Source organism: Spinacia oleracea, chromosome 6 (assembly GCF_020520425.1).
Source record: "Spinacia oleracea cultivar Varoflay chromosome 6, BTI_SOV_V1, whole genome shotgun sequence".
Classification (NCBI taxonomy): domain Eukaryota; kingdom Viridiplantae; phylum Streptophyta; class Magnoliopsida; order Caryophyllales; family Amaranthaceae; genus Spinacia; species Spinacia oleracea.
In genome coordinates this window covers 123,687,826-123,702,472 of record NC_079492.1, presented here as the reverse complement: position 1 = coordinate 123,702,472, position 14,647 = coordinate 123,687,826, and the positions used below count along the sequence as shown (strand labels likewise).

Sequence of the window (14,647 nt, the reverse complement as noted above, 5' to 3'; positions counted from 1 at the left end):
TTACTCTGATTCTGATCATAATATTGGCGATCTTTTTCCTTCAGATACAGATTCAGTTTCAGAGATAGAGATGGGTGACGAAAATCTGATACCGCCACCTACCCCACGGCTTACGGACTATTCTAAGCCAAGTCTGTCCGTGCTGCCAAAGGCGATCATGCCTTCTATTGCAGCTGAGACCTTCAAGATTGAGCCCGCATTGATTAACATGATCGAGAGACGCCAGTACGGTGGGGAACCAGGTGAAGATCCGAATCTTCACATTCAGTCCTTTATCCAATATTGCTCCACCATCAAGCAAAAGGGATTGACTCCGGAGCAGACTATGGAGATACTTTTCCCGTTCTCTTTGAGTGGGAAAGCTAAACTGTGGATTAATGGGTTGAATCGGGCGGCTTTGAAAATCAATAATTGGGAATCCTTGGCTCTTGCTTTTTATGTTAAATATTTTCCACCTGAGAAAACGGCTCGTCTGAGGGGTCAGATATTAGGTATCTCACAACAAGCGGATGAGAGTTTGTTCGAGGTTTGGGAGAGATTCAAGGATTTGCAAAGAGAATGCCCGCACCATGGTTTGGAAGATTGGTTCTTGATTCAGCAGTTTTATAATGGTCTGGGCAATGAGTCTAGATGTTTGTTGGATTCAGCTGCCAGTGGGAGGTTCATGCAACTTGAGGTGCCTAGAGCTATGGAGGTGATTGAGGAGATAGCCATTCACAATGCCCAGTATGGAAATCCTAGAGGTCTATCTAACAGGGGTGGTAAGCATGATTTAAATTCTATTGAACAATTAACTGCCCAATTGACTGCTTTACATTATAAATTCGATAATATGCAAGCGGCCAATGCTCAATCTGCCCAACCTGTTAGTGTAGCTGCTATGAGTGCCCAACCTACTACTATTTGTGAAAGTTGTGGAATGTCTGGTCATTATGCACAGGAATGTAGAAGCTCTATTGAACAATGTAATGCTTTTCAATCCTACAAACAAAACAACCCATTCTCCAACTCTTACAATGAGGGCTACAAAAATAACCCTCTGCTTTCCTACAGGAGCAACAACATCCAAAACCCTCACCAAGTTCAACATCCACCACCACAACCATATCAACCCCCACACCAACAATCTTACCAACCCCGAAACAACTACAACCAACAGTCTAGTGGGCCACCTGGGTTCTCTAGACAACACACATCACCCCCACAACCACAACCTCAAGCCACACAGCCTGACCCTATGCTAGTAGAGATGAGAAACATGATGCTACAAATGCAAAAATCTCTAAGTGAAAAGGATGCAAAAATCGATGCTCTTACTGCTCATAACAAGATCATTGATACACAGTTGGCACAGATGGCTACTACTATTGCAGGGAGGCCACCAGGCCAACTTCCTTCACAGCCCGAAAATAGGGAGTCTGCTAATGCAATTACATTGAGGAGTGGTAGGGATTATGATGGTCCTTCTATGCCGGTTGAGGTTGATTCCGGGGTGTCTGCTAGTGATCTGGTCAGTGAGGAAATCCCGAAGATAGTTATGGGTGAAAAGAAACCAGCTGAAAAGATAGTCAATGAGAATGAGGCTACAACTGCGGTTAAGAAGGGAGCGGATATACAAGTACCACCTATTGCACTCCCCTTCCCAAACCGACAACTCAAAAATAAGCTAGACAAGCAGTTTGGCAGATTCTTGGAAGTGGTCAAAAATTTGCAGGTAACGGTTCCTTTTACTGAATTAATTTTACAAGTTCCTGGTTATGCTAAATTCATGAAGGATATTTTGACCAGAAAACGTGCTTTTTGTGAGGTAGAGACTGTAGCTTTCACTGAGGAATGTAGTGCTTATTTGCAAAACAAGTCTCTACCTAAACTTAAGGACCCCGGGAGTTTTTCCATCCCATGTAACATTGGCACCGTATTTATTGATAAAGCTTTATGTGATCTAGGTGCTAGTGTGTCTGTCATGCCTTTGTCTGTCTGTACTAAACTGAATATGGGTGAGCTTAAGGTTACCAATATCACTCTACAAATGGCCGACCGTTCTGTCAAATACCCCTTAGGTGTGTTAGAGGACGTCCCTGTTAGAGTAGGTAAATTCTATATACCTGTGGACTTTGTAGTATTAGACATGCAGGAGGATTCTCAAATTCCCATAATCTTAGGTAGACCCTTCCTTCATACGGCGGGGGCGGTAATTGATGTTAAAAGTGGGAAATTGACATTGTCTGTTGGGGATGATAAGGTGACTTTTAATCTGAATAGTGCCTTAAAAAGTCCCATGCTAGAGGAGGAACAATGCTATCGCATAGATGTAGTCGATTTTATTACTCGTGATAACGTCTCCCAAGTTCTCGAAAGAGACCCTTTGGAGGCAGTGCTTTGTTGTGAGTCTTCTGCAGGTGATAGCAGTTCTTGGAGTGCTGAAGTGGATGCTCTGGAGTTGGCTCTTAATGGTGGAGAATCTGAGCCGGAGGGCATCAAATTGAAGAGGTTAGTTCGGCCGGTTTGTTCTGTTAAAGAGGTAAAGAAACCCAAACTTAAACCTCTTCCTGCTAACCTTAAGAGTGCGTTTTTAGATAATGAACAACTTTGCCCTGTGATCGTCAGTACTGCACTTGATGCAGGCCAGTTATCCCAACTTCTTATTGTGTTGAAAAGGCACAAAAAGGCCATTGGGTACAGTATTGATGATTTAAAGGGTATTAGCCCTGACTTTTGTATGCATAGGATACATCTAGATGAAAATCATAAACCATGCATTCAACCCCAGCGTCGTTTGAACCCTGTCATGCAAGATGTTGTAAAAGCTGAAGTTATGAAATTGCTTGATGCGGGTATAGTGTATGCTGTGTCTGATTCTAAGTGGGTGAGTCCCGTTCAGGTAGTGCCTAAGAAAGGGGGGACAACTGTGGTGAGAAATGAAAAAAATGAGTTGATACCAACTAGGGTAGTCACAGGTTGGCGCATGTGCATTGATTATAGGCGTCTTAATGTTGCTACTAAAAAGGACCATTTTCCCCTTCCCTTCATTGATCAAATGTTAGAAAGGCTAGCCTGTCACAAGTTTTTCTGTTATCTGGACGGTTATTCTGGTTTCTTTCAAATTCCCATACATCCAGACGACCAGGAAAAGACCACCTTCACCTGCCCCTATGGTACCTTTGCATATCGTAGGATGCCTTTTGGTCTGTGTAATGCGCCTGCTACTTTCCAACGTTGCATGATGAGTATCTTTTCTGATTTTATTGAGTCTATCATGGAAGTGTTTATGGATGATTTTAGCGTCTATGGTACTTCTTTTGATTCTTGCTTGCTAAATCTGACTAAAGTTTTGAAAAGATGTGAAGAGTGCAATTTAGTCTTGAACTGGGAAAAGTGTCATTTCATGGTTAGTGAAGGGGTGGTTTTGGGACATTTGATATCTGATAAGGGCATTCAGGTGGATCGAGCTAAGGTCCAAGTGATTGAACAATTACCCCCTCCAGTTAATGTGAAGGGTGTTAGAAGTTTTCTTGGTCATGCGGGGTTTTATCGCCGCTTTATCAAGGATTTCTCTAAAATTGTTAAACCACTTACCCAGCTCCTTCTCAAGGATGCCCCGTTTGTATTTACTGATGCTTGTCTTGAAGCCTTTGACAGGATTAAACAGGCACTGATTTCGGCTCCCATCATCCGTTCTCCCGAATGGGATATTCCGTTTGAGATAATGTGTGATGCAAGTGATTATGCAGTTGGGGCAGTGCTGGGTCAGAGAAAGGAGAAGGTTTTACATGCCATCTATTATGCAAGTAAGACCTTAGATGAAGCTCAAGTTAATTATGCAACTACTGAGAAGGAGCTTCTAGCTATAGTCTATGCCTTGGATAAATTCCGCACCTATCTGATTGGATCCAAGATAATAGTCTATACTGACCATGCGGCCCTTAAGTATCTGCTCTCTAAGAAGGAAGCTAAGCCTAGGCTTATTCGATGGATACTACTGCTACAGGAGTTCGATCTAGAGATCCGCGATAAGAAAGGGGCTGAGAATGTGGTTGCAGATCACTTGTCTAGATTAAGGTATGACGATGGTAAGGGATCTACACCGATTGATGATTCATTTCCGGATGATCATTTACTTGCACTTGCCAGTCAGTCACCATGGTTCGCAGATTTTGCTAACTACATTGTAGGTAGAATTCTTCTGGCCGATCTTTCATATCAACAGAAGAAGAAATTCCTACATGATGTCCGGTTCTACTTTTGGGACGATCCTTATTTGTTTCGTGAGACTGCTGAAGGGTTATACAAGCGTTGTATTCCAGAATGGGAAGTTCAAGGTGTTATCAGTAGGTGTCATTCTTCACCTTATGGTGGCCACCATGGACCGTCGAAAACAAACGCTAAGCTGTCACAATGTGGTTTTTACTGGCCTACTATGTTCAAAGATGCACAGGCTTTTATTATGGCTTGTGATGCGTGCCAGAGGGCCGGCACTATTTCGAGGAGGTATGAGATGCCACAGAACGGGATCCTTGAGGTTGAGATTTTCGATGTGTGGGGAATTGATTATATGGGACCATTCCCATCGTCCAAGGGTAACTTGTATATCCTTGTTGCTGTAGATTATGTGTCAAAGTGGGTGGAAGCCGTTGCCTCACCTACTAACGATGCTAAGACAGTCATCTCCCTGTTCAAGAAGATCATTTTTCCTAGATTTGGGGTTCCGCGCGCTTTGATCAGTGATGGAGGGTCACACTTCCATGAGAAGCATCTGGATGCGCTCCTGCGCAAGTATGGAGTTTATCACCGCACTGGACTAGCCTACCACCCTCAGACGAGTGGTCAAGTTGAGGTCTCCAACCGAGAGATCAAATCTATCCTTGAGAAAGTGGTGGCAAAGTCTAGGAAGGATTGGAGAGATAAGCTAGATGATACTCTATGGGCATACAGAACCGCCTTTAAGACACCTATTGGTACCTCCCCGTATCGGTTGGTGTATGGCAAGGCGTGTCACTTACCAGTAGAAATGGAGTACAAGGCTTATTGGGCAATCAAACAGCTCAACATGGATGCAAAGCTAGCCGGTGAGAAGCGGTTACTTCAATTAGGTGAGCTCGATGAATTCCGACTACAAGCCTATGATAGTGCCCGGATTTACAAGGAAAAAACCAAGAAGTGGCACGACAATCACATTTTGCATAGAGAGTTCGCGGTGGGCGACAAGGTTCTACTTTTTAACTCTAGGCTTAAGTTATTTCCTGGAAAACTTAAATCTAGGTGGTCTGGGCCGTTCACTGTGACTATGGTAAGCAAGTTTGGGTCTGTTGAAGTAGAGAATGGGAATGGTGAACGATTCAAGGTCAACGGGCAACGTCTGAAGTTGTACCATGATGGGGCTACTGTAGGAGTGGTTGAGGTCCATCACCTCAATCCCTCCGCCTCATAAACTGCATATTCAAGGTAACAAGGTCGAGCGGGACCTAGAAATAAACCAGCGCTTTGCGGGAGGCAACCCGTATTTTATCGCTTTAAGTAGTATAAGTTTGATTTTTTTTGCATTTTTCATTCTATTTTTGTGTGTTTAGTTAGTATTTCCATACCTAAGCGTGTTTAAGTATTGTTTTTGGTGTTAGTGAGGCGAGAAGAGGGCATTACGCTGTTTGGGTGCTTAATAATGTGCAGGCCTAAAGCTCCAAGTTCGAGAAAGTGAAATTACGCACAAGGCCAAGCACGCTGCAAACCGCCCGATCCGAATCGGGCGAAGTGCGCCCGATCGGGCGCGCACGGATGAGTTTCTTGCAGTTTATTTCCGCCCGATCGGGCGCAGCATGCCCGATCGGGCGGTCCAGCGAGTGGAATGCTCGATCGGGCGAAATAATTTTGCCCGATCGGGCGCTTTGGCGAGTGGAACGCCCGAGTCGGGCGTTTGTTTGCCCGATCGAGCGCAAAAGACGAGTGGAAGGCCCGATCGGGCGAAATTATTTTGCCCGATCGGGCGGTTGATGAAATTTTCGAGGAAAAGTCAAGGATGATTCTGGGCAGGAAAAAGTCAAGAAAATGAGCTTTCGCAAATCGCCCGATTCGGATCGGGCGAGGTGCGCCCAATCGGGCGCGCACGCATGTAAAGAAAAGGATCGCATCCCGCCCGATCGGGCGGAAAGTCGCCCGATCGGGTGAGACGCGATTTCAGCGATAAACTCACGGTTTCCCCAATCTTTCTTCACTTCCTCTTCATCTTCAACGTAACTTTCTCTCACTCCTCCATTAAACCCCAACTTCCAAAAACTTCAAACCACCATATCTCCCTCAAATCTCCACCAAATTCAACAATTCTTTCATCAAAATCATCCTCTCATCATCCTCTACAACCTACACCTAACCGATTTAAGTTTTCTCTCATCCCCACAAAATCCCCAAATTCAGCCAAAAAGCTCAAAAAACTCAAAAATTCAGATTTTTCATCAATGGCAAATAGACCACAAAGAAAATGCACGAGGGTACCAAGAAATCAACATGAGGCTTTCACAAGCCGAGCTCGGGAACCGACACCACCACCTCCACCACCGCAATTCGAGCCCGACACGGATTTTCCGGATGTCATCTTTATTACGGAGGAGCAACGAGCACAATTCATGCACCTCAAATTGAGGGAGGTAATCCCTACTCGCTTTATATGTCAAAAATCATTGCATGATATGGGAATTGAGCGTGATGTAAAACGTGTTTTTGTTGGTGTTGGTATGAGTAGCATGTATGGTATGCTCCGTCTCACATTTAGGCGGTTGACTCTAGAATTCTTGAGTAGTTTTAATGTTCGTAGGGATGGTTATCGAACCGTGTCATCGGTTCAATTTCGTGTGATGAACCGGACCTACACCATGAGCTTATCTGATTTTGGTAGGATTTTTGGATTGTCTACCACATATAGTAGGAAACCCAAGGAGACTCACAATAACTGCACCATGTGGGGAAGGCTTACGGGCAATGCGAATCCCGGGAGTATGCAACATTTGCATGCTTCCAAGATTCAACACCCGGTACCCATTGTCTTCTACAGGTTTCTTGGTTTTACGATCTTTGGTAGGGATGAGACCCAGAATATTAGGAGTACGGAGCTAGAGATCTTAGGTGGCTACGTTTTCGAAGGAGAGGAGAGCTACAAAATGAACCTTGCACATCACATGGCCTCTCAATTTTACTCCATAGCCACATCCACACATACTACCAAGATTACCATTGGTGGGTTGATCACCCACATAGCCATGGCCACGGCCAATTTTACTGAGGCTAACCAGATTCCAGTTCTGGGTAGCAACTTGCTTGATTTGGCTTATTTTGCTGGACTCCGTAGGCTACAGGGGGAGCATGGGTTATTTAGGCCGGGAGCCATGTACTGGATGTTCGAGGGAAACAGGCTTTTCACCTTGCCCGACCCTCAGGGCCGCACTAGTTTCAGACCCGGTCAGGCTCATTATCTATTTGTTGGATTTGAGCAAGAGCCTCAGCCTGACCCCCAGCCTCAGCCTGACCCTCAGCCAGAGCCCCATCAGTACCAGCCAGAGCCTCGCACCTACTTCAGGAGGGGGCGTCGAGACACGGGGAGGCCCCAGAGTGGCCCGGTAGTTCATGAGGATCAGGGGTCCATTGATGAGAGGTTGAGCAGACTTGAGCTCGGGTTCCGGGAGTTCGCAGCTGATCACCAGAGGACCATGTTCCCATTTTATGATCAGTATGCCAGGCAGGGCTATATTGCCCCAGATTACGAGCACCCTACCTGGTTTACCTATCCCGCGGAGGGATATGGAGCTCCGGGTTCTATGGGCACCTTCACACCCACCCAGTACGGAGGGTGGGGAGCGGGTCCTAGTGGGCATGCTGGCCGAGATGATGGTGATGATGATGGTGATGATGGCCAAGGCCATCAGTGATGCCGAGATGATGTTGATGATGAGGTTCGATACCCTTGAGCCAATGAGGACATTGTCTGATTTGGTTTGGGGGGGGGTTTCACACTACTTGTACATTGTAGGTATGTCTTTCTTTTATTATTGCATTTCTTTATTTTGGTGTGTTTATTTTGGTGTGTTTAATGCTTTCTAGATTAGTTTATTGCTTTGAAAAAAAAAAAAAATACAAAAATACGTTCCGATGAATACAAAACCATGCTTCCCTGTGCCCCTTGATTGTAAACTGTTTTGATTCTTGGTTTTTGATGACGAGCATTGTTGATTTGTTAACCATGATTTGAGATCCGATTACTTTGATGCCTTGACATGAGTCAACTCTGACCAACTACTTGTGGACTTGGTGCTTGACTAGTTGACTTGGTTAGGATGTGTGATAGCTTCCTGGTGTGCCATTGATTTTGAGTATTGGTTTGCAACTATTAGTAATGTTTTATGACTCATATACATGCACATTGTGGAGGACGAAGGCATTTTTCTATTTAGGTAGCCTTCAGATGAAATTAGATACGTTTGTTCCCTCTTTTTCTACCCATGTTGTGCCTGTGCCATTTATTCGGTGACTAACCACATTACAAGCCCGTAAATTCCCCATTGGTTACTAGTCCCAAGCCTAGCTTGGGGGAGCTAATAGTAGTGAGGTGAGGGAGTTGCATTGTGGTACATTTTGAGCATATTGAGTATTGAAAAGGGAAATTCTTCTTATCATGATTGTTGTTGAAAAAAATGAAATGAAAGAATGAATGAGATGAGGAGAATAAAAGAAAAAAATCGTGTGAAGGTTCCAAAAACAAAAAAAAAAACAAAAAAAATTGAGCAAAAAAAAAAAAAAAAAAAAAAAAGAAGGAAAAATCGTTATTCTCAAGAAAATTCAAAGCATTGTTTCACTCAAGTATTGTAATTTCTTATCTTTATGAGTGATTGATTTTAATTGTGAAAAAAAAAGGCAAGAAAGTATAGTGTGGTTTGTTTGTTGTTTCATCATGTGTTGAGTGGGAAGTTGTGGTTGTGGTCATCATTTGTGGTTGACCATGGTTTTGCTAGGATTTATGCTCCCCAAAGCCAAGGCTTTAAGCTCACATCTTACCCAAATTTACCGCACCCTTACCTAAGCCTAACATTACAAGCTTGAAAGACCTTCCGACCTTTGTGCATAGAGTTGTATTAATGTGAAAGTAGTTGTTTATCAATGCAAGTTATGACATGACACATTTCGAGTCGACTATTAGGTTGAGTGTATGTTTTTCTAGACACACGAGTGTTGTGAGTTTGGGAGGGCATTGTTCACTTATATGTTGGGAGGAGAGCGAACGGGTACATCTTTTATCCGCCACATAAATGAGTGACGAGTATGTGAGCACTAGTCTTGAATTCCAATGTGCATTTTTGGTTCGCTTTGCGTGACGATTGTTAAGGCGGATTAGCGGTTGGATGGATTTGATTGGTTGACATTGATGCATGCTTGTTGGATTTTGCCTTGAATCGTATCCATTGTTTTAAGATGTGTTTGGGGTTAAGTTGATTTATGTATTCATCGATGATTTCTTTGCTTAGGGGCAAGCAAAGATCTAGCTTGGGGGAGTTTGATATATGCGTTTTATATAGAGTTTTTACCCCCGTCCCTTAGTACTTTTATGTATCAAACGTGCTCTTAGGAGCCGTTTCTAGTACTAATGTGTGTTATTGAGTGTGCCTTGAGTTTCAGGTTTGATTATGAGAAATTGGTCGTTTTAGACCCGTTTCATTGTTGATCAAGGCCACTATATGAGTCCGAGAAGTTCGGGACTTCCATCGTCGACTTTCGGGAGCCTTAGATGCTTATGGTTGAGCCCCGGGAGTTAGACTTGGTGATACGGGCGAGATACATTGAAGATTGCAAATCGCCCTGGAAGCTGAGGGCGAAATGCAACCATCGGGCGGAATTATAAGCAAGCCAAGTTCATCAACGCGCGCCCGATCGGGCGCAGCTCGCCCGATCCGGATCGGGCGGTCAATCTGGAGGCTTTGTGGAGATTTCGCAATCCGCCCGATCGGGCGGATTTTGGCCCGATCGGGCCGACTATCGAGTGATTCGCCCGATCGGGCGAAGCGTCGCCCGATCGGGCGACGCCAACCTCCAGCAGTTTTTCGCGTTTTTAATCCCGTTTTTAGGCCTTATTTTGGCAAAACTATATAAGCAAACTTGTTTTATTTTTTAGGGACATCTTATTTTCCAGCACTAAACCCTTAGTTTATTTTTCTAAGTTTTATTTCCTCTCTACATTAATTCAAACACTTAGTTCGATTGATATAAAAACACAAGCTTTCAATTTCCATTGTTGGAGAATTAGGTATTGTTTCTTACTTTAATTTATTCTATTGCTTTGATCATGTTTTCCATTATGTTAATCGCTTTGTTATTAGTTATCATGAGTGAGTAGTTTAATTTCTAGGGTTTAGGGGATCCATGAATGCATGATTGGGATTATATGTGGACTTGATTATTTGATTGATTGATTATAATTTCTATAGCTTATTATCATTGCTCGTCAATTCTGTTCGACCGGACTATTTTGATTTGAGTTTGATTAACCTTAGATTATGCGCCGAGAGGTATAAATCTGATGTTTTTGGTCTGTGGCTATTAGATAGGAATTATTTCTAGTACGTAGCGAGAGCCCGCTAGTTGTTCTATCCTAAGGGATTCATAAGATTCGAGAGATGCATGTTTTCCTAGTTATGATTGTTAATTAATTGTTATTGTCCGTTGTCCAATCCCGGTCTGCATTTGTGGTGAACCGCTGCCCTAGATTCCCTTAATATTGTTATATTCCAGTTTGATTATTTGCCTTAGCTTAATATACAAACCAATCCAATTCTTTGTTACCAATAGTCTAGATTAGTTAATTAATAGTAGAAAGAACATTGTTTCCCTGTGGATACGATCCCTGCTTCCCTTGCTATATTTTTAGTTGATGAACGTTAGGTTTATCTTTGATAGGAGTGCGATTTAGCCTGTCAATGAGCAAAAAATTAAAATCGAAACTATAATATATGCTCATTTAGACACAATGAGCAAAAGTTTAAAATCAAACTTTAATATTTGCTCATTTAGACACAATGAGCAAATGTTTAAAATCCGAACTTTAAAATTTGCTCATTTAGATACAACGAGCAAAATTTTAAAATCCAAACTTTAATATTTGCTCATTTAGACACAATGAGCAAAAGTTTAAAGTTCGGATTTTAGTATTTGCTCATTTAGACACAATGAGCAAATGTTTAAAATCCAAACTTTAATATTTACTCATTTAAAAACAATGAACAAAAATTAAAATTGAAACTATAATATTTGCTCATTTAGACACAATGAGCAAAGGTTTAAAGTTCGGATTTTAATATTTGCTCATTTAGACACAATGAGCAAAAACTTTAAAATCCGAACTTTAATATTTGCTCATTTAGACACAATGAGCAAAAATATATTTGCTCATTTTATATAGTTCAAACAAATGAGCAAATATTTTTGCTCATTTTTAAATTTTTAAAATCCAGATTTGTTAATATTCAAATTTTTTGCACATTGTCTCTATATGAGCAAATATTTTAAAATCTCCGATTACTTAACATTCAAAAAATTTGCAAATGTTTTTGCTCATTTTTAAAATTTTAAAGTTCGAATTTGTTAATATTCTAAACTATAATATTTGCTCATTTAGACACAATGAGCAAAATTTTAAAATCCGAACTTTAATATTTGCTCATTTAAAAACAATGAGCAAATGTTTAAAATCCGAAATTTAATATTTGCTCATTTAGACACAATGAGCAAAATTTTAAAATTCGAACTATAATATTTACTCATTTAGACACAATGAGCAAAAATATTTTTGCTCATTTTACATAGTTCACACAATTGAGCAAATATTTTTGCTCATTTTTCAAATTTTAAAATTTGGGTTTGTTAATATTCAAAACTTTTGCTCATTGTGTCTAAATGAGCAAATATTTTAAAATCTTCGATTACTTTAACATTCAAAAAATGTGCACATTATTTTTATAAATTAGCCAAATGAGCAAATGAGAAAATTTATTTAGCTCACTTTAACAAATGAGTAAATTTATTTTGCTCATTTACACAAATGAGTAAATTTATTTTGCTCATTTACACAAATGAGTACATTTATTTTGCTCATTTACACAAATGAGTAAATTTATTTTGCTCATTTCCACAAATGAGTAAATTTATTTTGCTCATTTTCACAAATGAGTAAATTTATTTTGCTCATTTACACAAATGAGTAAATTTATTTTGCTCATTTGCACAAATGAGTAAATTTATTTTGCTCATTTCCACAAATGAGTAAATTTATTTTTCTCATTTTCACAAATGAGTAAATTTATTTTTGAATTCATATTATTCATATTATAAATGAGTAAATTTATTTTTCTCATTTACACAGATGAGTAAATTTATTTTGCTCATTTAAAAAATGAGTAAATTTATTTTTGAAATTCATATTATTCATATTATAAATGAGTAAATTTATTTTTCTCCTTAGAACAAATGAGTAAATATTCTTTAGCCGAGATTGTAACACCCTAATCAACATCATCTCAACTTTATTAAACAGAGAAATGAAGAGGAGATAGAAAATGAAATGAGTAAATATTCTTTAGCCGAGATTGTAACACCCTAATCAACATCATCTCAACTTTATTAAACAGAGAAATGAAGAGGAGATAGAAAATGCAAAAAAACTGAGCAAAAGATCATCTATAACTAATTACAAGTAAAGAAACTACGTTCATAAAACCTTAGAGCCAGATACATCAATGTTCAACTTTGGGTACATTAAGCATCTACTCTATAGATAAATTGGTGTCAGCTTCACCGCTTTCTTCTCCTTTTAACTCTTCTCGTCCTCTTCTCCACCCCCACCTGCTGCAACCACCATCGTCCATCACAACAAAAAGTGATTTACGCCAAAAAATCTGCCTAAAAAGCCTTGAAAGCCCAATAGTAGCAGCAACCACAAATTTAAGGCGATAAGCTCGGAAGCTCCTACGTCTGTTGTACTAACTCGTACAAACCAACAAACAGGTCCCCGACATACATAAATTCTGAAAATCTGCTCATTTAGTACAAATGAGCGAAAAACAATCAAGAATTTTTAGATCCTTTCGTATATCATGTTGTCATGTATTTTGGAGTAGATTCCAGGTAAACAGTCTAACCTTAAATCCCCATTTAACAGAATATCAGACGAGGACACCTCTGCTCTAGCAACCATGGAATGGAATGGAAGAATGGAACATTTAGGAATCTACAGAAAGAACACACATCAAAAACTTCTCAGCCTCATAAATTTCGGCAACTTGTAGCTCGTTTATGTAAAGCTGCATTAGCAGTATATAATCAAAAAATCAGTTGATTTATTTTGCTCATTTACACAAATGAGCAAATAATTTCCAAAAAATCAGTTCTGTAATTTTGCTCATTCTAAAAAATTAGCATAAATGAGTAAAATTGATTCACACCCTAAATAGTTGTAACAACTTTGCTCATTTTCTCAATTGGGGATTCACACCCTAAACAGTTGAAACAATTTTGCTCATTTGCTCAATTGGTTCACATCCTAACAGTTGCAACAATTTTGCTCATTTGCTCAATTGGTTCACACCCTAAACAGTTGCAACAATTTTGCTCATTTGCTCAATTTATTATCAGTTGCAATCTCTTTTTTGTTTCTTCAAAAACCGAACAGCAGGGACTTTAAACCCCCCCCCCCTAAAACTCAACATGAATAATTAAAAATTTATGCAATTTACTTACTAATTTTCGCAATTTTCATTCGAAATTACTAATCAACTCTATTCACTATAAAGAATTATTGTTTCATTAATTTTAATATTTTCGCAATTAAAAACAGGGGTTTACTCTCCCTTTCGATCTCATGAACAACCAAAGACACAATCAAAATTTATGCAAAATTCATTCAAAATTAACGCAATTTTCAATCAAAAATATCAATCAATTCAATTTCTCAATCAATTTGTAATTTGTTCAATAATTAAAAAAAGTACCTTCCATTATGGACGAATTTCTTTTAGGAGAAGCAGAAATTGAATAGCTTAGCAAGAAGGATGATAAAATCGAGTTGGAAGAATTAATTCTTGGTTTCAGCCATGGACGAATTTCTCGTGATTTCTTTAATTCTTGTTTCTTGGATTTCGTAGGTTTTCGCCATTGAAGGATTTTAGAAAGAAGAAAGAGAATGTCGGGGTTTTGGGGGAAATAATGTGGCGTTGTTTTGGTTGTTGGGGATTTGTCGCGTTGTTTTCACGCGCGAGATCAACGGCTCAAGATTTCGCGAGATGGACGGCTACGGTGGCTTCCTATTCTTCCCATTTTAATGTCCTTCTCATTGGAGGGGGACCCTATATATATATATATATATATATATATATATATATATATATATATATATATATATATATATATATATATATATATATATATATATATATATATATATATATATCCGTTCCTAAATCAGTGTCACTCTTCCATTTTTGGCGTTTCCTTATAAGTGTCACATTTCTATTTTTGACCATACACTTTTTCCACTTTTCACACTTTTCCATACACTTTTCCCACTTTTCTATAAATCATAATTACTTTTACTTACACATTCTGCATTTTTCCACTTTTCAATCCC

At 39.8% G+C, this 14,647-nt stretch overlaps 1 long non-coding RNA gene and 1 other non-coding gene across 2 annotated transcripts; both read right to left on the bottom strand.

Moving 5' to 3' along the window:
* Positions 1–469: 469 nt before the first annotated feature.
* LOC130464484 (small nucleolar RNA R71) lies at positions 470–576 on the bottom strand. Its single transcript, XR_008924893.1, has one exon. It is a non-coding gene; the product is annotated as a small nucleolar RNA R71 (small nucleolar RNA).
* Positions 577–12,687: 12,111 nt separating this feature from the next.
* LOC130463999 (uncharacterized) lies at positions 12,688–13,339 on the bottom strand. Its single transcript, XR_008924279.1, has 2 exons — positions 13,164–13,339; positions 12,688–13,057 (listed from the first exon to the last, which is right to left on the bottom strand). It is a non-coding gene; the product is annotated as an uncharacterized lncRNA (long non-coding RNA).
* Between the last annotated feature and the right edge of the window lie 1,308 nt (positions 13,340–14,647).